This window comes from Calonectris borealis, chromosome 3, assembly GCF_964195595.1.
Source record: "Calonectris borealis chromosome 3, bCalBor7.hap1.2, whole genome shotgun sequence".
Taxonomy (NCBI): domain Eukaryota; kingdom Metazoa; phylum Chordata; class Aves; order Procellariiformes; family Procellariidae; genus Calonectris; species Calonectris borealis.
In genome coordinates, this window is record NC_134314.1 from 60583216 (window position 1) to 60609939 (window position 26724).

The window sequence follows — 26724 nt, forward strand, 5'->3', positions numbered from 1 at the left end:
AAGACAGGGATCTGAGCTGCAGTGCCTTGATTTGCCATGAGCTCTTCCAGAGGTTTCTGGATGTCATTGAGTCTAGAGGTGGACTCTTCACACAACATGGCAACGTATTGAGTCAGTAGGGAAGCATAACTAAATTTGGAGTTCAAAGAGAGACACATTTAAAGTTTCGTTAAACCAGATGTTAAAGGTTTACTACAACATTAACTGAAATTGTGAATGATCTCCCCGTGACTTCAAAGGGGACAATGAATCCATGTTCACCTAAGCTTAGTTGTGGCTAATGGCTTAAGCTCCAGTTTTATGCTGTTGGTAGAAGGCAATTTTAATTAAACAGCAGATGCAGAAGGCACTTTTCTGATATGACACGTGTGATAAAAGGGAAAGAGACAATTTTCACAAAGCAGGTTGCTCAAAATCCATCAAAACCATCAAGAACCACAATGAAAATTTTCCTGTGGCAAACAAAAGGAAAACTGAATATCAACTAATGCCTTATTTGACAATTCTGCATATTTGAAAGTTGGGAATTTCTTTAGATAGTCATTAAGAAGAAGCTGATAAACTATGTCTTTAAAAATGTCAATATGATAAAGACATAGACATGGCTTACTAGTTGTTTTATTGCTACTTTATAGTAGCAATACTCAAGTGGTTTGAATGTTTCACATAAGATATAGGCCTGGTTCAGACAGTTCAAACTGCATGCATGACATAATGGTAAATTGAAGGATGACATGGGGAAGTACAGGTGCAATGACTTCATTTGACCCCCAACCAAAGTGTACAAAAAAAATTCAGGAGGAGCTGGATTATGCTTTTTAATGTGTGTACACCAGTGGATTGGTTAAACTTATCCATAAAAGCTCAGGTCTTTATAATAAGAATCATATTTTCAAAGTCTTCTGCAAAAGGGACTTTTTAAATCATGTTCTGCTACCAGTTGGTTTCCTCTTTGGTCTTTCAACTATCCTTGTGCTTCTCTTCCAGTAAATCTTCCTTGAGGGTCCTGTCCTGGAAACTGTCCTGGAAGGATATGACTATGAATCTCATTCAGCCACTGGAACAAGATTAGATTAATCATAAAACAAGTTTATGATGGAATAACTTATCTCTCTTAATAAACACAGGTTATAAACACAGCTTTGGCTCCATTCTATTACTGAACAGAAAAAAAGGTCCCATTATGGTCTCAAAATTAGTAGACTAAAAATACAGTCAAGATAAGTGTGCTTTCTTAGGAATTATGAAGGGAAGTAGGCAAAATATTCTTACGTTATAGGCTAAAAATAAAGCTGCCCAAAATGTTCACATTTTTTCATGAAAGATCAAAATTAGATACGAAACAAGACATAACTAGCTTTCATAGAAAATGCTGAAGAAATTATTTTTGTCATATTTCAGTTGAAAAAAATTTGACATCCTGGTGAAAGAACGAAAAAAAAAAAATTAACCACGTTTTATTGTTTGTTCAGAGGTTACTGTAGGTTATTGATTTTCCTTGGTTTTGCTTTGATTTTTAGTTATCTATAAAATAGTTTATATATTAATTAAAAAAATTTTTTTTTCTAGCAATCTTAGTTTTGGTGGAAAAGACAACTTCTTGTAAAAAGGTAGGAAGAAGATGTTTCTGGCCTCATCATTAAATTCAACCTTATAGTTTTTATCCTGGAGCTATATTGCTCTGCCACAAGTAAAACCTGAGGACTTGTATTAGAAATGAAAATTTTACCTTACATTTTCTCACTTTAAATCTAAGGATAAAAAAAATATTGTTTTGTTTATAACTTATTGATGTTCCTGAATGGCAGCAAGACTCAAACTGCTTGCATATAACAACAATCTTAACACTTCCAGACTAAACTATTTCTGTCTACTATTATGCTGCTATTTGACATGAGAGAACCAAGATTTGTTTCTGGATACATGTTACATATATTATATCATGAGGATAATTTTGTTTGAAAACAATAATAATTTTGTTATAATAATGAGAATTCTGCTTCATTGCTGTTACTGAAAACAGTCCTGGTTTTCCTGGGACTCAGACCTCTCCAATCATAAAATTACTTTAGGATTACCAAACTGCTGCCTCACATTCAATCAAATTTAATATATGCATTGTTTATCAAAAATGCATGTTCTTCATCCTCCTGTCCCAGAATTAGATAATTCCCTGTATGTCTTAGAAAAGCATTTAGTATTTACTATATGGGTATAATTGTTATGGATTCACAGGCAAATTGAGATTTAAAAAGGTCTCCCACACAGAAAGAAAAAAATAACAATGTTTAATGTTAGGTCTGCCTAATTTCTAATAACTTTCTAGACTATGTCTTATTCCAACACTCCTCTTTAGTTCTTAGTCCAGATCAGGACTGATACATATAGGACTTAGTACCATTGAAAAGGGCTGCTTGTCTAATGTCTCTGACATACCTGGAAGCAGAAATTCCCATTTAACATGTAAAAGATTGTTTCCAGCATCCTCCTTATTCACTACTTAAATCTAAAAGGTGACCAGAAAAAATTCTGACCAGCGTCTAATCCATTAGGCAGTTCATCACCCTGAGCAAAGTTTCTTCCACTGGCACTGAACATATCGAGTGAATCTGGCAATGAGCTCTCACACAGCCATACGTTTGCATGCTACAACATACAGCAGAACCTGTCAAAGGAAAGTAATGAGTGAGATTTTTTTTTTTTTTTAATAGATGAGCCTGATTTTTAATCCCATCTCTGTTATGGTGTGTTCATGAGGTGTGGACTAATAACAGCTCTGAAGTCTTGTGTGTCTGTTAGTTTATGACTTTAAAATTAACACACGGAGAGTAACACTAGATCTAGTGCTGTTCTAACAGTGTTCTTCCCCATGGCCTTACACATTATGATCCATACCCAAAAACCTTAATAAATGAAAAAGGCCAAGGTACTAAAAAAGTTGAATGCCATTTCCAGTGCATTTAAAGAATGTAAATAGGAAAATAAGAATAAACTAGAAGATTGAGCCTCTTTTTCTCTTGGACTACTGACAGTTTATTCAGCTGTTCCTGATGTCTTTAAACTAATTTTTCCTTCAACCATCTGTTCTAACTTTTTTTCCTTCTATGAAAATAGACTTCTCCTACATGTTACACTTTGGTGAAATACTTATTTTAAAGTCTTGTTGATTTCACGCAAAGAGAAAGCAGGCTTTACATGAAATAAGCATATCAACATATTCCTCCTCAGCATATCACTGTTCAAAGGCTTTGGTTTTGTAAGATTGTTTTCTTTACCCCTTCAGAGCTGAAAATATTACTCCTCCACAAGCACCATTTAAGACCCAAGTGTCAATGAACCAGGCAGCGAAATGACAGTTACTTAAACAGCACATGATTCGAGACAGTTTTAGGAAATTCCTAACACTTTGCGTCCTATTTCTTTCCTGGATACAAAGGGACAGATTGTGCCTGACCTTGGGGGATGCACGAGAGGCGAGGTGGGAGGAGGGGGAGGCCAACAGGCACGTGGTGCTTTCCCTTTTGCTTTTCCTTCTCTTCCACGCACGCTATTCCCTTGCTGAGCAGCTGGGTACGGTCTCTTTTCTTCAGCTGTGAACACAAAGACTGTCTGGGTTCAAGTGACTAAAAGTAGTGCAAGTTTTGCCACGGGGTGCAATAGGGCCCTATTGTATCCTAAGCACAGAGCTGGTAAAAGATAAGGAAAAAATTCACAGATGAATCTGTCCTGTCATGCTTCCTTCTGATACATCCTGGATATCTCTGCTGTTAGCTCTTTGTGATTGACCTTTGTCAGAAGCTTGGATTGCAGAACTTAGCCTATGGACAATTGCACAGTCTGGGCAAAACTCTTTTAACACAAGGAATAAAGAGAAAGTGGCTCTGTGGGCTGGTGGCTAGGAGATTCAGGAGGATGGGGCAGGCCCATGTTAAGGCTTATCTGCCTAATGCAAAGGAAGAACATCTGCCATGCCTTAGTTTTGGGGGGAGTTGATTAAATCCAAAGGGTATCCTTTACCTCTCTCATTTTTTAGCTATGACAAAGTTTCCCATTCATTTTGACTCCAACAAAACCCCAAACATCCTGGAACTTTTTTGTAAGATAGATGGTTTTCTCTCCAGTGCAAAAGGATGGCTTTGGTTAGACACAGAGGTAAAGAAAAAAAATCCTGCCCGCTATTAGTCACTTGCAGTCAATACCTTTGGATTCCTCAGTGCTCCATTTTAGTTCAGTAATTAGGAGGGCAGGACAATTTGCAGCAGGTGTTTAACCCTGTGCTTGCAATGTCATCTTGCTGCAATTTGGGTCCTAAAGTCATGGACTGTGGTATTTTCTGTATGTAATATGTGCCAGTTTTCTGTTCTTCCTTTACTCATTGCAGCTGAATCAGGGTCTAGTGGAGATTGGACCACCAATACTAAGGATGTGGAAGGCGGTAAAAAATTATTTTCTCCCTAGGCTAGCATGTCTGCCATTAGCTACTCCCATTTTGCTTCAGAAACCAGATAGATTTCTCTTCTCTTATCCAGGCTACTGTGGATAGAAATAGTTGTCCTTCACGTGTGTTGAGGCAGATGGAAAACAACATGCAACTGCAAAATTTTATACAAGAAGCCAGGCACAGCTCGGTTCCCTGTTGCATTGTGTAAGCTTCTATTGTGAGCACTACAATAAGGGCTACACTTGAAGTTTATATAAAACTGCAACTGATACAAAACCTTTTATGTTTGCCTTGTAGGCAGCTGCTTTATGTTTTCTTCACAGGGTTTGTTCTTCTTTCCGCCTAGCACCTTTTTCCATTCAGTTGAAGACCATCCGCCTGGTTTTCTGGATGGCATGTAGTGCCAGACAAATGGCACGTTAAGGACAGCTTGGCAGAGTAGTATGTATGTAATGAATGCATCACACGCAGAAATAGGAGAATTCCACTTTTCAGTATATGGTATGAGGGCTTCATCCTCCTCCATGCCTGCCTGTGGGAATGGAAAGGATGCTGGCTTTGTCCTTTCACACCTGATAGAGAGTGGCTTGAGTCCCCCTGCTTGAGTAAGATGTTGGTGCCATGGCAGCTGCAACGTCTGCCATGGGGGCATCAGAGTGAGGTACCTTCATGGTAGTCCATCTCCATGAGGAGACTGTCGGCTGTGGAATTCCCACCTCTTTTCCCATGCTAGGAGATCTGTGGAAATGCAAGGCGAAATTCAGAGGTGTTTTTCTTTGGGGGAGAGAGGTAGTTATTTAAGGAATGATTTTTTGGTGAGGGCTGGATATTCTGGCAGTTCAGTCTTAGATTGCTAAGTGCAGGGACAGAGCTTGTCTCTGGTTCTGGCTGTCGCTGGTGATTTGAGTCTTAAAAGGAATCTCAGTCCTGGGATAATGGGAATTTGTGTTCTCCACTGCTGAGACAAACACAGGTAGTGTGGATTTAACAGTCAGTAAGTAGATTGCTTCCTACCCAAGATGCTTTCTTTTGCTATGGGAACACTAAGCAGACAGCGTGAAAATGGTCAAGTCTCCCCTGATTGGCCATAAGCCAGTCCAAAATACACGCAGAAAAGTCTTTGATGATTTAATGTATGGGAAAGGACTTTAAAGCCTTAGAATTTGCTATGAATTCACTCTGCCTTGAAGGTCCAGTAATGAAAGGGGAATATGCTTTGATTTAAAGACCAGCTTTAAAACATCCAGCTTTGTATTTAGATGCAATTAGGACCACAGCATGCTGCCCATCCAGTTTTCCCTGTAATTATTATCTTAAACACAGGACTCTCTGGCCTTTTGTTCAAGTACTGCTGATATGATTTCCAGGATGCTGCAGGTGTGCACCTTCCTCAGCAGCAGCTGATAACGATGTACATTTGCTCTGCTACATCACCCTGTTTCCAAAACAGTTTTTCTTCTTTCCTATATATGTAGTATTAGGTAATTTTCAGTTTGGTTTCTCTTACGGAAAATGAAGTCAAACATTTCCAAACCTGGTCATGTACACATAGGAGCCTACAACTAAATTAGCCTTCATGTTCCTGCTAATCCACTGAAGTGCCTAAGTAAGGATCTGAACTAAATGCCTTTTTTTTTTCCACACAAGCTTGATAACGTTGGCCTATTTGCTTATCTAAAACAAATAGCTCTAAGATACTGACCCCCCTACCCCGAGACAGAGCTCTCTTATCAGCCTCCCTGAAGTAACACTCCAGTCATCACACTTTTAGCTGAGAGATTAATAACGAATGAGAGTTCTGGAGAAAAAAAGCAATTGTTCACACTCCAGCTTGGCCTTACTTATGACTTACTTACAACTGTAAGTACGACGCTTGACAACTCTTAAGTGGCTGAAAGCCCAGATAAGTTTTAATCTAAAGCATTATTAATTGGGACAGTTCTCTCTAATGTATACAGTGAAGAATAATAGTGAATTACAGCTTTGAGTGCAGTCATTTCAGGTGACTGGGGTGCTGGTGTTGCTGAGTGGTAAGACCTGGAGGATGCAGTGAAGCTTCAAGGCAGATCATCAGAGAGAGAAATGGGAGAGGAGAAGCTGAAGGAAAGAAGGAGAGAATGGATACAACGGTGCCAGACATGCTATGTGAAAGATGGACTAACGTCTCATTCATTGCAAGGAAAGAGGAGACCGTTGTCTTCAGGTACACCACAGAATTTCATACAACTGTTTGTACTCATCTGGCTCCATGCAGCTCTTATCAAGTCACCCAGACTTATTCACAGCTGTTTCAATGAAAGTACTCCTTTCAGTTATCTTCCCTGCCCAGAAATAGAGCCTTCTCGGGTATGTCTGTATGAGGCAGCCTAGTGCTGTGTAAGGATTCATGTGCAAGGAGCCTCCAGACAAACTGGCGTATCTATATAGGGCAGCGCAGAGATACTGACTTGGGCCTGGAAGCTGTGTTCCCATGTCAGAACACCATTGCCACCCTTGGGCAGCGTAGTCTTGCTGCTCTTTGTTTCCAGATCTCTGCATAGCACCGCCTTGTAGCACGCACATGAACCTCTGCATTCCTACTACAGCCCTTGAATTGTGTGCCTCTTGTTTCTTACAGCCTTTTCCCAGCAGAGCAAATGGTACAGCCTGGCTTCCCACTGATCTGCAGACACCACGTGTTGCGGGGTCTGGCTTACTGTTAAGAATAATGTGCTGAAATGTCAGCACTCGTACAACATTGGGCTAGATTCAGATTTTCATAAAGGCTGAGTAATTCTGTTGATGTTGGTGGAATACTCTGTAGTTAAACAGCAAGATCAGACTGTGGACCACTCCTTAGCGGTTCTTAAAACAACGAAAATTGTCCCATGTTTGTAATACTACATCAGCGTCAGTGAGTGAGCATGGGATACAGCTCATATGATCCAAACATCCTTTTTAGTGTTCATCTCACCTGTTAATGAAAGGTTTTCTTTTACCATTTCCCCCCATGCTTATTATTCTGTACCGTAATTTCCATACCATACATTGTGATTGTATCTTGAAGGGTTGGTATTCTGGGCTGAGGTAGCCTCCTACCAGCACACTATACTTGAAGATGGTTGCTCTTCCCAGGAGCTTGGCTCCAGTGTCCAGTCTTGAGACTGCTCTTTTTTCATCTGTGTCCCTCGATCATTTGTAGTCTCATCATAACGCTCATATTGGTGTCAGGGTCCTGGGCAGACGTGTGGCTCCAAAGTCTTTTTCCTGGAATTCTGTCTGATTAAAATGAATAGACAAAGCAATCACCAGATTCTGTTACCAATTCTGGGATAATTTCCCTTCATAAAAACAAGAAGTGTTTGAAATTCACAGGGCACTACAGCTGTAGCTGTTTGGGATTTTCTGAGCTGAACTCAAGAGTACAACCCACTCCAGGGCTTGCATGTCCAACAGCTTTTAAGGGGGACAGCATAAAGGCTTTTTTGGACCAAAGGGTTCCTCATTTCATTTGTGACTAATATTAGTGCTGTCTGGGAGGAGTGTTAGCAGATTCAAGCTGGAGAATTACATTACTGCTACAAGACAGCACCAGTCAGAGGCTTGTCTCCGCATTTTATGGTTGAGGCTATCTCTGGCAGAAGTGCCCTTGGCTTGACCATGGGCAAGATGCCCATCAGGTGGCTTCTAACCTGAGCCCAGAGGAGCAGAAGGGATCCTCTGTCCAGGAGGAAGACATTTAACTTTCCCTGAGAATCTGGTTCCCGGTTTTCAGCTACTGAGTCTGCTGAATTATGCACCGCGGTTTTCTAATGCAGACTGCTGTTCCCCCAGGAGTGGAGCAGAGACTGCTCATTTAACACAGGACTTGAGATTCAGCTGAAAACCTGGATCCCAGAGGAACAAAGCCAGTACTCTATTCAACACGTCACTCAGCCTCTTCCCACACGCTATATCGTTACAGCATGAGCGCTGCGGCTGCAGTCTTCAATTTCTCAGTAAAACAAGACCCAACCCTGCCATGTGGTAGAGGAATGTCAATCTATTTTGATGTTAGGAACCAAAAAGTCACGGATGAAAGAGCACGTCAAGATTTACAGTCCTGCTTTTAATTCATCTCAAGGTGCTGATTACTAGCGGCACTAAATCAAGCTCCGCTGCCTGTCTGGACAGGGAACACCTGGGAAAGAAAACCTTGATCTACAGGGTGGCTGGGGCAGGGTGGGAGGACACAGGCTCACCTGCAGTAACCCTGCAGCCCTGCAGATGGCTGCACCGAAGCTGCTTGTGGGAGCGTGGGGGAGTTGGTGGCCCAATTATCAGCAGGCTCTGATCCCACAGTGACACAGATACAGCAATGACCTGATAGCATGATCACTGACCTTTGTTTTAAAAACACAGATACTTTATAAATACAAAGCTGCAGACAGCCTGCAAAAGCTGTCTGCATCCCAGAACAATGCTATTGCACAATAACAATCCCATTTTGTTTAAAGCAAACAAACAAAAAATTCTAACCCAGTTACTCAACAGCTCAGGGGAGTGCCAAATAGTTTTGGAAAAAAAAAACCCAACACATTTTAGGCTGGAGCAAAGGGGCCTACCTAGATGTTTCTTGCTTCTGTGGTTACTCTGTGGGCCCATTTCCGATGTCCTCTATGTCCACGACGACATGCTGGCTGCTCAGCGGGGCCACGCCACTATAAAAGCAGCGTGAGTCAGAGGAGAGAGAGGCTCTGCGTGACGTCCGTATTTCTCGGTACCAACCCAGAGCCCATTCTGGTGCTCAGTCTGGGAACTGTCTTCAAACGCTGAGACTGTTTGGTAACTGTCACCCCTGTTCTTCTGAAGTCTGTTGAAACATCGTTCTCTGGAAACCTGTGGTGCAGTTATGAGGTCTGACAGTTCCTTCGTGAGCCTCAGCCTTCCTGGGCTGCTGCCCTGAGATGCTGCAGAACTGCATTATTTGAGTGAGCAACTCGAGGGAACTGAAAAGAAGCCAAAGACAGTGCTAGTGCTAAGATGAGCTTTTGTAGTGTTGGACACAAAATGGAAATCTATTTAATAAACTATAGAAATTTTTTCTTCATCTCTATGGGTGGGTTCTTTCACCCCTAGAAGTCAAAGCAAGGATAGTTATTACCTTTGCTACCTAGAGAAGGCTTCAAGCCATAACATTCATCCAGGATTTAGATTTGATCACAATGCTGGGAAGGTGTGGAGCCAGTTCAGGCTGGTGGCCCCATTTGATCCCTTATGGTAAGCAGCGTAGGGCAGATGCTTCCCTACTGAACCCAAATTTTCCCAAACTGGAGGGAATCCAGCATCCACCTTCATCACAAACTATCAATATTGTTCCTCCAACCAACTTTTGGCAAGCCTTACCTCCTAGTGAGCCTCTGAGAGTGCACACTGACAATACACACGTGACAAAGCTTTGATACACATCTTGCCTAAGGAAATTGCTGTGGGCTTGAATTCTCACAGGCTGATGCTCTGTATATTTGTAAGCTTACTCACCTTAGCTAGCTCCCCTCCAAATTTTGGAGCCTCCAAGGTAATGTTTTTGCAGAGAACCTTTTGAAAGTGATGATGGATGTAGAAAGGACACCTCCCTTTTGATTCAATTGCTCTCCAACAGCTGTGTCACCAAAGAAGCAAAATTTCAGAAGTTTTCGTTCCCTGCTTTGACATTTCAAGCCAGCCTTTGGATCTTTCAAAGCAGTAAACTGAAAAGGAGACATGAAGGACACATCTGTTGATTCACATAACCAAATATTTCTGAATTAGAAGATATCCTAAACAAAGCTGTTAAAAAAATGGAAGTGATTTTCCTACCTGTGTCCACTGTGGTAACAGAATTTGCAAGACCTATCTATACAAATAAGTCATACAGAAAGATATCCATTTGACTGTCTATCCTGCTTAAATATACCAGCCAATCTCGTTCTCTAGGAAAGATAGGATTTTGACTTATTTTTAAAGCGAAGATGAGGTTTTATACATTTTTTGCTAATTTATATTTTCTCATCTTTTACCAAGTAAGAATTCTGGTGACAGTTTCTTCTCAGCAGGAACTCTAATCTGATGATGTGTTCTCAAAATGGAAAGGGAAGACATGCCACAAAACACTGGTAATGTTAAAAAAGAAAAATACTTGGTACCAATTTGAGCTATGTTGATATATACAATTTGTAAGAATTTCATAGTCTAAATACCCCAAAGAAAAGGCATTTTTGTGGTATTTCTATTGGAGGAAGCTCAATAACAAATAATGTGGCAATATTTCTAGCTGCAATAGTGCAAGGAGGCATTTTTAGTTGGGATGGTAGAAATAACATGACTGAACTCTTTGGCCTAAAAGGCCTTTCTGGCATTCTTTCTGTTGAAAAGCAGTAGGTGGGAACATTTTAATGGGAGATGTGGGAATTTCTCCATAGTCAGCCTTCAGGGGCATATTCTTCACTAAAAAATAAATGGGTTAAAACTTGGTCTTACAGATTTCTCTGCCAGCCTGTTCATTAACCTCAATGCAGGCCACATCTTCCTCTCTCCAAGGAGTGGGCTACATTTAAATAAGGTCTCTATATGCTTGAGTATTTCCCATCAAATGCACTTAAAGCAGATATGAAAACACTCAAAGAGCCACTGTCAACATCGCAAAAAGTCTTACAAAAATATTCAAGAAACAATCAAACCATCATCAATAATGTAGAAAAACTATACAGAAATACTTAGACCCATTTAAAAATGTTCTCGGTGGCATGTTTGACCTGAACCAGTCTTCCCCAGGACTGTATGTGCAATGGCATTGTGCAGTACCATCTTACGCGCAACTGAGTATTAGATGTGAAAGTATATAGATGCTCTTCTGAAAACCTGAGCCCTAGTGTCAGTCCTGTCACATCTCAACCATTCCACTGAATTAGTTCAACTTGCATCTCCTGTGGAAAAACAATGTATGTCTTTTCCACCCCCTGCCATGTCCCCTCCTATATTTTTATGACCTCCTGTCTTTTCTGTGCGTTGTTCCTTTACGCTCTCGTGTGTGTGTAAACAAGCCGTGCCATCCTTTACAGACATCGGGGATTTGCCAAGGGACAATCTCTGAGTTGCCTTCTCCTCTCCAAGCCTTGGCTGTGCAGGACAGCATTTACAGTGGCTGCAGCCAGCCTTACTTTGGCAGCCTTCTCCAGAGGGCAGTTGCAGGCAAGGTTCAAGACTCCTTCATAGCTCAAACTACCTTGGGAACTGATTTGGCACTGAGACATACTGAAGTAGGATCCACAATTATGTACGTTAGCTCCCTCTCCTCTGTTGTAAATAGCAGAAACACATTCATTTCAATGGGTCCTGAAAGAACAAGTGAGGCTGGAAGGAAGACAAGTAAACTGGTCTAAATTAAGTAAAACTTACTGGGTTTACAAGCTAAGCAAGGCTGTTCATAATCTATAATAGGTGGAATTTTTTAGGAATCGATAGCACATAATTTTATCCAAACAAATATATTCAAACGGTTATTTGCAAATTTCCAGAGGAATAAATACTGCTATAGAAACAGTATTTTTTTAACTTGTTCAACTCAGGAACAGTAATTTCTGCTTTAGGAATTAGGTGTTTCACATTTTGCTAGAGGAAGATCCTTGCATACTTAAGCTCTTTATTTGAACTTATGTACCTGGATCCTGCTTTGTATTTTGCATCGCTGGCTTTCAGGATCTGAGAGCTCAGTTTGTCTTTGCTGTAGCCCCTTTACAGGCTTGGTCTTGGGCACATTGAGGCTAATGGTGAAGCTTCCATTGGCTGAAATGGGGAAAGGTCAGACTTTGAGCCAGAAAGACATGCACACACGGTCCCTCTCTCTCTTAATCTCTCGTGCAGTTCCTGTGGCTGAGGTGAAAATTTTATTTCTGTTTTTTTTCATCGTAAATGTGCAAGGTGCAGTTTGGGTTGACTCCTCTCAAGTTTATTTTTCACAAGCGGTATTGGTAAGTATAATTTACTGGTGCTTACAATGTATTTAGTATTTGTCTATAAAACATAGATAACATAGCCTAAGTCTATCAGACAGTGAAAGCTTTGGCTGAACACTAGTGAAGGGCTTACTGTGAGAAACTCCTAGGAAGGAAGGGCTGGAATGAAGAAAATGTAGTTATTTGACCAGAAGGAAAAAGCAAAAAGACAAGGCTTTTATAGGAAAAATAGTAAAACCAAAAAAGAAAACAAAAGGGATGTTTAAGTATGGATAAGTCAGGTATTGCATTGGCCTGAGAATCAGAAAATGTGAAGAAGTTTTTGATAAGAAGCTCACATGTGACATAGGAACTTACTTGCTGGAAGTGTTTGAAAAAGAGAAGTGACAAGGGCTTGATTTGTATGAGAGTAAATTGGATTTAGCAGCATTATGTATATACCAGAGGGAAGTGTAATGAGATGCAAAGGTCAAAATGGCTGAGGTTGGAGTAGCTGAGGCAAAAGATTACCAAGGCATGTGCGGTGCAGTTGTGATTAAAGTAGAACATTCTAATTTTTAGGATATTTTAGAAATATGAAAGAGCAATAGGTTTCTATACCAGTTGATGAAAAAGAGAGAAATAAGAAAGATCTTCAATATGGTATTAACGGCTTGTCTGCCCAGACATGGTCTCGAAAACAAAGGCAAATTTAGAAAATGGATGAACTCAAAACACAGTGAGCCTCTCTGTGGTAGTGCTTATTTAGAAATAGAAATAGCTTTCATATATTTAAACAGCTTCCAAAGGGAGAAAAAATGTTCTTTGGCCATAGCTGTAAAGTGAGAAGGGTCCTACAGCCTGGTGGTGAGGACGCTCAGGCCAGAGGGTTACATCCCTGCTTCTGGGCAGGTGATGGGAGGAACATGTGTTTCCAGTATCACAGACGAGTGCTCTAACCAGGGGACCTTAGATTATTAGGGGATCACTCTTTTCTCTTAATGAGCAGCACTTAGATCTTCTAACCTCTTGCTTCCAAATTCCCTTTCCTTTTCCTTAAGAATGCCTGAAATCTAATTCATATATCATCAGCTTGTTTAGAAATTAAATTTCTTTGTTTTACCGGACACATGAAAAAGCTTCAGTTTTGGTTTGACCAGAGATTCTTTTTTTCCCCCCTAACTGCCGGTGAACAACCAAAATAGTCACCCAGCCCTCCAGACAGGTGAAGTGGGAGAGAAAGAGGTACCGACAAAGTATGTGTGCCCATATGCCCCTTGTCCCCGTCAGAGCTCCGGTTTGTACAAGTGGCACAAACAGGATTCAGCCCCACGCTCTGCGGTACACATGAGATACATCTGCTGACAGCACTGATTAGGGCAGATTCCCTATCCCAGCTGAAAAGCAGCTAAGGGATTAAACATGTTAACACCAGGTCTTGTAGCATGGCTCAGCCAGGGAAGTCTTTTGTTTGCTCAAGCAGCGAGGTGCGTGGACCATTCCTCGCAGTGCTGGGAGGGAATATCGGCAAGTAGCAGAATTGCTCCTTATAAATAGGGGATATCTTGAAATTCTTTGAAATCTGTAAAGCCAGAAGAAAGTTTTTGAGCTCACCCGCTACCTCTAGTGTCACTGACAAAATCTGACTCGGTTCAGTTTATGCTTTCTGCTTCTTAACTTCCTCTTGAAGAGTTTTTCTTAAGTCTTGTTCAATTAAAGCCTGCACTAAATTCCAAAACCAAGGCACTGTATATAAATGCCTAGCTGATATATTGGATCATCTGGGTCTGAACAATATCACTACTGGAGATCTGCTAAGTGATTATGCTGTGGCAAGCTTAAACAACCCTGGAGACTACCCTAGCACACTGAGCAGGGAAAGCTGAGACACACAACCCACGCGACTGAGAGCAGTTGCTTTCTTAGGAGATGATTAATGCAAACTGAGTCACACAGTTAATAAGAATGGTGAGCCTTTGCTATAGCAGTTAAAGAAAAAACCTTAGAAGATAGATTTTACAAGGAACAGCGAGGACTCTTTATTCCCCAGTCAGTGTGCATATGCCACTCTAACTCCTGTATCAGTAACTAATTTATTTAATCAAAATGTTCCATGACATACAACGTTTCAGCCCAAACTTCTTAAAAAGTCAGCATTCCTTACAAGTGCAGAGAGTGCCTAATAGTTTTCTTGCCCCTTTGAAATGGCATTTCTCTGACTGAGGAAAGCAGAGAAGAGAGAGGGGAAAACTCTTGAAGGGGGCCTGTGCCACGATCTCTCTTTGTTCGGATGTAGACAATTTTTCAAGTAATGTTCAAAACCTGACTGTAAAGTACAAACATGAGGGCATTTAGATTGAATGCCAGAACTTAACCTATGATACCACTTAGCTTGACCTATACAAAATGCCAAGGCGCTCATTCTTTAAAACCTACAGTGCATGGGAACGGGGAAAACTTTCAGCTTGACTCAACTGCAGCATGCTTGTTCATCTGAAATGAAGCCAAACGTTCAATGTTATTTGAATATATCTTTCTGTACCTTATTTTTCACTTCAGGCTGCAAATGAGTGACTCAGTCATGATGAATTGAATGCTCTATGCCGTTCCTATCTATCTGGCCCCCTTCTTCTTTCAACAACTTGTCTATGAAAAGGCTAGTTTTCTGGAAATTATTCACAAGTCATTTAAAAAATAATTGTTATCCTTTAGTTTTTCCATAAAAATTTCCCTGCAAATGTTTCTTCTTTCTCAAAAGATTTATTAGGAAAAAGATATAAAGAGAGTAGATAAATAGACAGAAGTTTTTCCTTTTCTTGCTATTGTGTGATCTTCTTGTAATTTGGATACCAGGCTAATGGGTCTCAAGGGCACGGAGACATTCTTTAAGGGAATGTTAATTCTTTGTACAATTGTTGAGCTAGTTATCAGATTGCTCAGTTACTGGAAGACTCACTCTAGCCTCTGTGGACTTACTTCTGTAGCACGGTTGTTCAGAAAATGACAGGAAGGCAGCATAATGTTCTCAGATAACCTCAGCCCATCGTTACAAAGTTGACAATCTAGTCCTCAAAAGGACCTGATAAGCTTGTAAAGGGATACCCTGCAGGCATCTGGAGTGATTGTCAGGGATGGGTGAGGAAGGACTGAAGCTACTCGCCTCTCCCAATCTTCCCTGGACATGTGTTTTGGATAAGACTGAAGTGCTTGTAGACTAGCAGTAAAAGGGTGTTTCCCTTCACTTTGCCCCACTCAGACCATGAAGATTACCTACAAGTTTTTTTAGGGAAGCTGTGTGGTCACTCACTTAACCATGGATGACTGCTGTAGCCGTGCGGGAGGGGACGTGGTTGCGCGGAGCAGGGGCTTCCCTCAGAGAGACAGCAGCTCCCACCAGCCTCCCAGACCCGTCCTGACCTGGTGGACGTCAGCGTCTCTAACCTCCACGCTTCCTGGAGGGAAAGGGAAGGATGTAACCCACCTATCATCACTGCAGCAGCAGCATCTTTGCCTGCAGGAAACTCCTGGCAATGACGACAGTTTGGGGGGTGCAAAGTTGGGGGCATGGGAGTTTGCACCCGAAACCTGGAAGTCTGTTAGTAGGCTCTGGTAGTGAATGCTGCAACTTACGATGCTGATTCTCCCATCATTTTCCAATTTGGGGCCTAGTAGTACATATTCAACTCTAAATCTTCATGGATAATTTTTTCTTTTTTTATATTTCATATGAATTTTCATCACAAAAATTGTATGGCCCAAGATGATTGGTACTAAGTAAAGAACAAAACTATAATCTGTTATCTTGTAATTTATAAATGAGACCTCTTATACTGTAAAAGTGTCAGACTGACCTTTTTTTTTAGTTTAACACATTTCTTCCCTCGAGCACAGACACCAAAAGCCTTTGAGTGTTTTTCCTGAATTCCTATGCTAGTGATGGCTTCTTGACAGCTGTGCTCAGGGAAGCTAGAAAGCAGCAGAATTACACTGTTAGATACTCTCAAGGTTTTTACTTCTATTTTCATTTCATTTTGCTAATTCATGACAGTTTCAATAATGTACTGAAATGAGTCCCATCAAAGTAATGTTGGACACCTGGAAACAAAAGCATAGATCTGACTTCCATCAGTGATTTCATAGATGTTTTGAAAACCGTTTTCAAGTGATGGTGTAGGCAGCAGTGCACCGTGCTGCTTTTGTACATCACCACGCAACATGATGTAGCAATCAGCGTTTAGGAATTTTAACCACACTGGAAATTCTCCATTGCTTTCAGAAATAATTTTTTTCTTGCAGTGAGAACTTGAAGGAAGCAACCATATCCTGAGGGTTTTCTTTAATATGGAGATATTTTGAGACTCCATATAATATTCTTCTCTTTCAAATATTTTGGAAATAATAAATACTTTTAAAATGCTTCTCTTCATAATCTTAATACAGTGTCCTGTGCACATGTTGTTCAGCCAGATAACAGATACATAGTAAGAGTGGAGTTTTGCTTAACTCTAACCCTATAAAGCAGCAAACATGGGAACTACTATTTTTCATTGGGACTAAACACAGAGATAAAATTATTTAGTTTAGTATGTGGGATCAGGATATGATTCGATGTAACTCATTTAATAAGTTTTACAACCTTTTTTATTAGGACGCATCTAAGGTGTCTCAGAAGGCAGTAATTGCTAAAAAGCCAATTTTCCAATTACTTTTTTTCTACAGGAAGCAGATAGGCAATTTAGGTGTCTGCAGACGTCTTAGAAAATGCTCAGAAGATAGCTATTAAAAAATAAAGTATTAATAAATGGCAAGATGGAAATATGTATATACACACATAGAAATGTTTTATGTAGTTTTTTATATATATGAAGTTAATATAAAGAAAGAATTATTAGCTCCATAGTATGTACCTCTGAAGACTTTTTATTTACAAAACTCACATTAATAGCCCTTCATTCTAATGTAGTTGAAATCCCTAAATTATAAAAGATTAGATAAGGCTTTTAAGTAGACTTAACTGGAAAGAAGAGCCTTCACATCATTTTGTGCAGTGTCTGAGATGGTCTCGTGGAACAATTTGGGGACTGATTCCAAATTGTTCCCCATTGCTTGGTCTTCAGGCACACCCTGGAGATGGTCCTGAGCCTGCAAGAGTTAATGTGCGCTTTCCTCATAACTGCAGGCTTTTTGGCTGGGTAGTCCCTGCCCACCCCAAGCCTGTCCCATGGCCTGGCTCTACTGCTGGGGAGCTCCTCCTGGCGCAGGGGCACGGCGCACGGGATGCGCAGCCTTTCAGGCAGGGCAGGGCTGGGCTGCACTCCTTGGAGTGGCTTGGCTTCCAAGCCCGGGAAACCCAACACACCCTTTCCCTGGGATGCTGGGGCTCCCTCTCACTGGTCACCTCCAGCTGTGCTTCACTGGTGCTGGCTTGTTCCAAACTTGCACAGCCTATGTGCCGTGGCATGCAAGCCATCCTCCTTTTCCTGTTTCTGGGAGGTTTTTGACATCTGAAAGCTTCCAGTTTTGTTACTGGAGAGCCCCAGCTGATTTCCTCCTTCACACATGTTCCTCGTATTGTTCTGTGTCTTGTTTCATGGCTGTGCTGTGTTTATTTGAAATCAGGGCTTTTATACCATTTTCCATGGTTCGTTTCTTCCTCTTTCATTTGCAGTTATAGAAACTGTTCTTAAGAATAATGCCAAAGTCCATCAATTTAAAAGGCATTCAAAAGCCTTTCTAATATTTCTGAAGCCAAATGTTTCCTCATACCTCATGACTCGAGAGGAACAGGTATGGATGTATTTAAAAAAAGAGCTAATACTAACTAATCTTCTGCCACATGTGGGGGCTGTGCCCCACGATTCTATTTAGAATTGACCTTGTGAGTAGTGAGGTAGGGGTGTTTTTTCTTGCAAAGATTTATCTCCGTGTTTGTTCCCAGGGTTTTGTGGAGCTGTCTGTCTAGAATTTCCACATTATAAATGGCTCTTGTTTTGGTAAAGTTTGAATTATTTTCATTAGCTGGTCACCTGGGGCCTGACCAGAGTCAGGCTAAAAACTTCAGACAAGCACTACAGCTTTTGCAATCAGTCTCAGTCTCTCTCTCCTGTCATCCCCAAGGAAATGAAAGGCAGAAACGTTTACGCTTCAGGTTAATGTTTTAGAAGTGTTTGAGGCAGGAAGCAAATGGACTTATTCATAAGTTCCTCGAGGATGTTTTGTTTCAGTCATGAAGACTGAAGCTTTCCTGAATGAAGGCCAGCCAGCCAGAAGTATCAGAAATAGTGTGACCAGCAGGAGCAGGGAGGTGATCGTGCCCCTGTACTCGGCACTGGTGAGGCCGCACCTCGAATCCTGTGTTCAGTTTTGGGCCCCTCACTACAAGAAGGACATGGAGGTGCTGGAGCGTGTCCAGAGGAGGGCAACGAAGCTGGTGAAGGGCCTGGAGCACAAGCCTTATGAGGAGCGGCTGAGGGAACTGGGGTTGTTTAGTCTGGAGAAGAGGAGGCTGAGGGGAGACCTCATCGCGCTCTACAACTACCTGAAAGGAGGTTGTAGCGAGGTGGGTGTTGGTCTCTTCTCCCAAGTAACAAGTGATAGGACGAGAGGAAATGGCCTCAAGTTGCACCAAGGGAGGTTTAGGTTGGACATTAGGAGAAATCTCTTTACTGAAAGAGTGGTCAGGCCTTGGAACAGGCTGCCCAGGGAAGCGGTTGAGTCCCCATCCCTGGAAGTATTTAAAAGACGTGTAGATGAGGCGCTTAGGGACATGGTTTAGTGGGCATGGTAGTGTTGGGTTGACGGTCGGACTCGATGATCTTGGAGGTCTTTTCCAACCTTAATGATTCTATGATTCTAAGTGACCAGGGTCAGGATCTGCCTTTGGGATTGCTCCAAGATCTGGGCACCCGGAGGGAACTTGCTTTTCAGAGTCCTTCTGACAGTCCATGCCTAGCTTTGACATGGACTTTGGGAGGTAAGTCTGGGATGAGGCTCGTATAAGTCTCAAACTAAAAATATGGACTAAGATATAGCAAGCTTAGGCTAGATTAGGAGAAACTGGAAATATCTAGAGCCATATAAAAATCATCATACAGACGTGAAAGGAAAGAGCTGGAAGAGGTCTCTCATTTACACTAAGGATGAGCCATATAAATTCTTTGCTTGCGGAAATAAGGGTCCTTCTGGAGGGTTCTTATTTTTGAATATCACATCACACTTACCAATCTTCCTAACTTAAGCACCCACTTTGCTCACTATTGTTCCCTATGAGAAATGGAAGCATTTTTTCTTTCCAGGTCTTTGACAGTGTTCACACAGACAGTGACAACCCTGAGCATAATTCAGCAGGGACCACTTGTACAGTTGAAAATCTGCAACAGTTATCCAGTGAGAAGGTAGGTGTTGTAGCTTTTGAGCCACTGAAATTAATTGGTCTAATATTGCACTGTAATTTTTAGAAGCATATGCAAAATATGATATTTATTCCAATGGCCTAGAACAGGTGCTGTTAAAACTTCTTTCCATTAATGATCTACAAGGCAGGGTTTGCATTTTAGGAGAAAACATCAAAATATTGATTATATTGACTGAAGTTTATTTTCCTGGGTATAGAACAATATGGCAAATGGGACAGGTTAGCAATAAGAAACACGTTTCACTTCTGACTGCATCCACGGTTCAGCGTATCCCTCTCTCTCTTTTTCTGTTATTCTGACCATGTGTTGGTCTTGTAGATTCTAATTCTGTAAGACATTTTGGTGTAAGTCTTGTTAAGTGAAGTAACAGTCAGCAAAATAAGACTAAAACAAAGTTGTGCTCTTTTTTTTTGCTACATTTATTTTCAGTTATATTGAACCCTCTCAACTTCTACAACAAGCCTTCATTAAAATTAGAGTTGAATATGGATATGGATATGGATAAACATGTCCCAACAAAAAAAGTGGTTCATAACTGCTTTTGTATTGTGCGTCATGTGTGTGCCAAAGCCAAATGCAGGAGAGCAAGGGGTACATATTGCATGAGGAGCCCATATGAGGGAGCCCTGCAGCTTTCTCAGAAACCATTTTGTGACTACTTTCCTTGGAAGAATTTTCTTTTTTACATGTTCACCCCTCACGATATTTTGTGGGTTGACCTCTGATGTCTAAGTCTGGTTCTGCTTTGTATCGTTTGTCTCTTTGTGTATTGCTTTCTGTGTCTGCTGCTTTGCTTTGGTTGTTTTCCCTGCTCATTTTACACTAAGGCACCTATAGTATTGTTTTTAGGGCTATGATCCAAGGCAAGGGCAATATGCAGATCTAAGCACTTGAAGTGCTATGAAAATATAACCCTCAGTGAAACAGTCACACCTTACTTTCATAAAACAACCTCTAGTATTAAAAATCTCATTAACACAAAGGGCTTCTGCTCACAAATTCATGATTTCAAAGGGAAGAACTTACATGTCCGGAAGATGATTGGTTGTGTTGGTTTGACACACACTTTCCTTCTGATTTCTTAAACACCTCAGTGCCCTCCCATGACACCATTAGCATGGCATCTCTTCCACACAGTCACATGTGAACATAAAACTGGTGTTTTCTCAAAATGTGTGCCTATCCAAGCCGTCCCCAACCAAGGGGATGTTCTTAACATGGCTGCAATGGTGGCCACCATTACCATCTTTCCTTTGCTATTGTAATATGCATAATCTACAAAATGAAAATCCACCTTTTTTGGGAAATCTCTTAGTGCATCAGAGATAAATGACAACATTCCAGATTATTTGCAGGATCTGGATCAGTTTTGTAAAGGAAAGAAAAAGGCCAATTTATCCTTAATTCTAATGATTAGCCACGTAAAAAGTCAATTATCCTTTTTGTTTTCAAGAATGCTAAAAAATATATCAGATCTTCATGAAAGGCAATTTCTGAAGTGCTCATTTTGATGGAGGATGCTTTTTGCCTGCATGGAACCTTTCAGTTAGTATTAGTAGATCTGGAGGTTGACAAGGCAGAGCCTCCAGCTCCTCCATCTTCAGAGGCACACCACGATGCCTTTGGTAGAAAGAGCAGGCCAGAATCTAGACAAGGACAGCGAAAACATGGAGATAAGCCTTAACTCCAATTTCTCTCTACTTCAGTCAGTTAAACGAAGTCCTGAGCGACAGCTGGCATGCAACTTCCCCTTCCCTCAGAAGACCAAACACATCATCTACTACAATAAGTGGAATCCATCCAACCTGCTCTAGCACATGGCCCCACCATCCTGCCTGCATGCGCCCAGCTCCGACCTCCCAGTTTGTATGGCAGCGCGTAGTGGTTGAGCCTGCCCAGCCAGCTGGCTGGGGTGAATCAACAAGCTGGAATTGACAAAACATTTTTCCTGACATATTTAGAATATTTCACTGGGGAGAAATCTCTTGAGATTCAACATCTGATTCTTCAGACTGCCCTGGGAGATTAAAATAAAGGAGAAGGCAACATTAAGTCATGCATATTCCGATTAAAAACAAACACAGTGGGTCAGATTCCATCCTCGATTGCAGCCACACTGAAGTCTCTGCGGTTGCACTAGAGTAAGTGAGGACAGAGTTTGACCTGGTGCCTTGAAACAAAAATAATATAAATGATAGGCAAGCACAAACTCGACTGTAAAGCTGCAGCGTATTTCATCTGAGGAACCTTGAGAGAGAAAAAGAACTTCTATCAAGGGGGACTTCATTCCTCAAAGATGAAGCAAGATAAAAAATAATTATTTGCAAAAAATCAGTTTTGGCTGACAGAGTAAGGCGGATTTTTGTCATCTGACAGCTATGCATACTGTGTGGCAAATGATTAAATAAACAGATTGCTGCTCAAGCAAGTTGCTTTCAATTTGAGAAGCCAAAGCCACTAGAATAATCTCTACCCACTAAAAGAAAATCGCTTGGTCACACTGTGACCACACAGAAGGCCCCTGTTCATCAGTGGGGTTTGCCTGCAAGACTTCTCTGAGGAAGAAGCATCTTCCATACCTGCTCAGCGCAGACAGCACTGGCCTGACTGAAGGCACCCAGACCTCTGCTGACTCCAGAGGGGGTTTGCATTGATGAAATGAGAAGAGATTTTGTGCACGCTTTTGTCTCTCCATTCATTCTGCTTTCTTTCCTGAAGCTCTGACAGTAGTTGGATTCTAAAGATACCACCTCCTGCATGCACAAGAGCCATTTTATAACTCTTTAGTGGCAATCCAGCCTCAGAGAGGCATGCAAATCACATGTGCTGATGCCAAGAGCTAGAAACCATAGAAACAACACGAAAATTTCCCCGTTCCTCTCTCACCTGCGACCTGAGTGGGCCCATTCTGAAGCTCCTGTGCAGTCTCTTGCCTGTTTACATTCATACCCATCTGTTAGCATGGCACTGCACCCACTCGCCAGACAGTCCATCATGTTCACCGGAGCTGATGATAGATCTGAAATGGCAGCCTGCATGACTTTATAAAAGGCTGTGATTTAGTGCATGTCCGCACATGTAGTGTCTTTGGAGTTCTGTGTAGTATCATCCTATCTGCTTAATCTCACTGTCCAAGGGTTAGGATTTTTTGTTTTGTTTTGTACTTGCTAAGCGCCTTCTCTGTCATCTGTGTACCACATTGCACTCTGTATTCATCAAAGATATTTAGCACTCGACAGGGCGAGTGCTCTAGGACTCTAAGATTTCTATCAAAACCCTAGCCTTTTTAAAAGCAAGATCTTGTATTTGCCTCATGCATAAAAAATACATGTTTTTTTCAGAGCCTGCCAGCTCACAAAATACATCTGATATAAGTTTTTTCTTTTTAGTTTGGAGCCTTGTTTCATCCCTACTAACAGCCCTCAGAATTGTACTTTAATGAAGAGAGAAGTAGATCCAGTCTATAGTAAACGATAAAAAAAGCTCAGCTGCAATGGAACCCCTCTAAAAACTCTCTGTGTACAAGGAGAAGAGAATCCAACAGCTCTGCAGCAAGGGAAAGGAAGTTATATGTTTGGTCTTTGAATATTTGCTTTGGTTTCTGTGTGACTCTGTGTGCAACCTTAGCCTTTGGCATATTTTCATCACCGCCAAAATATAAGGTTTCAGAAGGAAACTGAAACTTTTGCTCTGGATTATTTTACCTGTGCCATTAGACAGTTTCTGAGATCAGGGCCTCACTGTGCACTGAGTGTACACATGGTAGGAGGTAATCCCAGCTGTGAGGTAACTACCATTAAATAGAAGAGAAAAAGGACGAGACACTGACTTAGGGTCATGGAGCAAGGCACTGAATGCATTTCCCCTGCTTTCTTATCCTGTTCCTTACATTGTGGTTACACACGACTATTCCAACAGGAGCAAAGCTGATCTGAAAGAGCTCACCAGCAAGAAGTAAGATTCCCATGGATTTCAGCTGCCTTAGGGTGCTATGGTGAAGTGAACCGTCCCACAGCTGGCATTTCATTTTCTCTCATCTGATACTGCCTGTGACAAGCAGCTGCATTCGAAGTGAAAACTTCAAGCCTTGTGATACTGCCCCATTCCTCACCAGCCAGCAGAGAGATGTGTAAACTGCAGAGGAGACGTGTGCCTCTCCAGAGCTGCAGCCAAACTCACCATGGCTCTGGGGACCATCAGCAGAGGTCAGACCTTTTCTTTGCCAACCCATAATGCAGCCGGTGGCAGAGAGTCAAAATCTGGCCCCAGGAATGCTACACAAATAACACACTGTGGGCTTCACACACTTCAGGCATGCAAAAAGTTGGAGAAATGGAGGATAATTAGCAATTTTTTCATCGTTCCATGAGGAGGGGTGGGGAGGTGGCTCCAAGAGCCTTTTCAAAAGCTGTTCTTAGGGCTGCCTTCTGCAATGCCAGTCGCTTGGCCAGCTCTCCATGAAAGAGCCCACATAAGTGTAGTTACTGTTTTTATGCCAGCCCTGCACTGAAAAGTCTAGTTCAGAGACAAGAAAACGAAAGGTAGTAAAATACAAAGCATCCTGTTAAAGGAACCCTATTATATGGATGAAGCCCCAAAATTTCTGCTAAGTAAATGTCCATTTTATGTTAAAAAAAAAAAAGAAAAAAGCTATACTACTTCTGAAACAGCTGCTGTGCAGACACATTTCCCATCTTCACACTGTAGTGATAGGATTCCCTCATCCCTCATATCTCGCTCATCTTCTCAGGTGGGGAACTTTCTCACTACTGGCCCAAGATTTTCTGTGAGAGAAGCATATACATATTCAGTTATTCTCATACCTTGTCCGCCTTGCAGATGTAGATGTGAACAAGAGCAGTAGAATCCAGGACAGAGTATCCTCCCTGTTCGCAAGGATGGATAAGAGGCAGAAAATAGCATTTGTGTTTAAATCAAAAGAAATCTTGTAGGTTTGATGTCAGGACAAGCAGACCGACTGGTCTCCCTTTAAAGTACAGGAAAAGAGGAATAGTCAAACTTGGTCTACATGATTATAATTGGGTTTTTTATGATCATGAAAGATGATGAAATCTCTCGACAGCCTCAAGTGCCAAATCTAGACACAAATAATGGGATGGATAATTTGAGAATTACCATTCAATAGCCAAATATCAATAATTTGTCAAGTAAATGTCAAGATTACCTCCAGGAGAGGCATCTAGGCTTCTCAGGCTGGCTGAAGGCACATGTATCCTCCCTCATTAGTGCCCCGCTGGTCTTTCATAAGTCTTTGACCACAAGTGGGCACCGAGCTGGCTGAAGAGTCCTCACAGCCTATACAAGCCCAGGGTTTTTCAGTCCTTGAAAGCTGTGCCGTAGCTCTGTGGTGAAGTTTTAAGCATCAGTTCTCAAAGCTAACCTGGCCTCCTCAGCAGCAGGGCCCGCTCAAAGTGACTTACAACCTGGCTGGGTGATTTTTCCCCAAAATACCTGTGTTTTGAGCTGCCCATCAGAGAAAAAAAATAGGATCTCACCCCATGTGCTGCCATCACACTCCAAATTATGAAGAATGCTGTTTAAAACAGTGTAGTAAATTTCTAACTTGTTTTTTTTTTTTTGCCATATAGATCACAGAAGAACTAGACACAAGAACCTGGTAACTTGCCCTTTGGCAGTAATAGAAATGTTAGTGGCACAGAGCAAGCCAACCTCCTATTGACTTGCAACACAACATTACAGGTCTCCAGTAAATCTCAAACTCAGCAATAACTTCTTGGCAGCACTAGAGCTCTCCCCTGATTTACTCTGCTTTAGAAGACAAAATGCACCTTTTTCTGCACCCTTGTAATCAGAACTGGTGACTATGCAGACAGCAAATGTGAAACCACAACCCTGATAGCACAGTCTTTGTGTGCACACCAGTAAGCACTTGGTGTGATGCTAGGGCTCCTGGATGGACTGTCTGTAAAATCCTGGTGTAAACCAGAGGCAGGAACAGCTGGGAGGATGCTGCAGTCTGAAACTGTTGTGAGTGTGTGTGTGTGTTTGCGTGTATGTGCATATATCTATACTTATCTATATCTCATCATAACTGGTTTAACATAGACAGCATGATACATTTTCCTCCAAAGCCCTACAAACAGAGCTCTGCTTTGATCATGAAGGAGAACAGTGACAGCCCATGATCCCATCTTCTCTGTTAGCTGGGGTGATGTGAGTATCTCATGTAGTCATGAAAATACGTCTGAGCAAATCACATTAATGTTAGAGTTAATTAGAATTAGAGTGATACTCAAAGATGGGGCATAGGCTTTAAAAATACATATTCAGATAGTAAAAAATTCTTCACCAAATTTTCCTGTTGAATGTTTGTGCCCGTTAACTTACTGGCTTCAGAGACTACACAAATGTTGCCCGTCAAAACTGAGCTAGATCCAGTTTGTTTATTAAAACTGACTGTAAGAGTCACAAGTCATTGGTATGACATCAAAAGTAACGAAGTTTGCTGTCCTACAGATCTAGGTCAGATTTAGCTGGGACACTTACAGGAGTTCTTTTCTCTGTAGGCACACCTATCTTCACAAAACTTCAGGAATGAAATCTTTCTCTTAAAGATCCCTACTTTTCTCTGAATCTTGGTAGAAATAGGAATTATTAGCAAAAAGAGAGGAAAACAGATAGATAATATGGCCGTAAGAAGTTCCCTTTCACAAGAAAGGAGGCTAAAATGGTTCACTGAAACTTGCTGAGTAACGTAGTTTTATTGCCATTACTTGTCCAAGGACCAAAAAGCCAAACAATCTTTAAGCGATGATTTTCCATCTGCCTGTTCCTGATTTGTCTTCTTGCCAATACTGACTTCCATCAAAACATATCAGGGGATGAGGAGCTTCTCAGCTGACGCTCCTAGACTGAAGAAAACCTGTTTCAGTCACATGGGTACTACCTTCCCTGG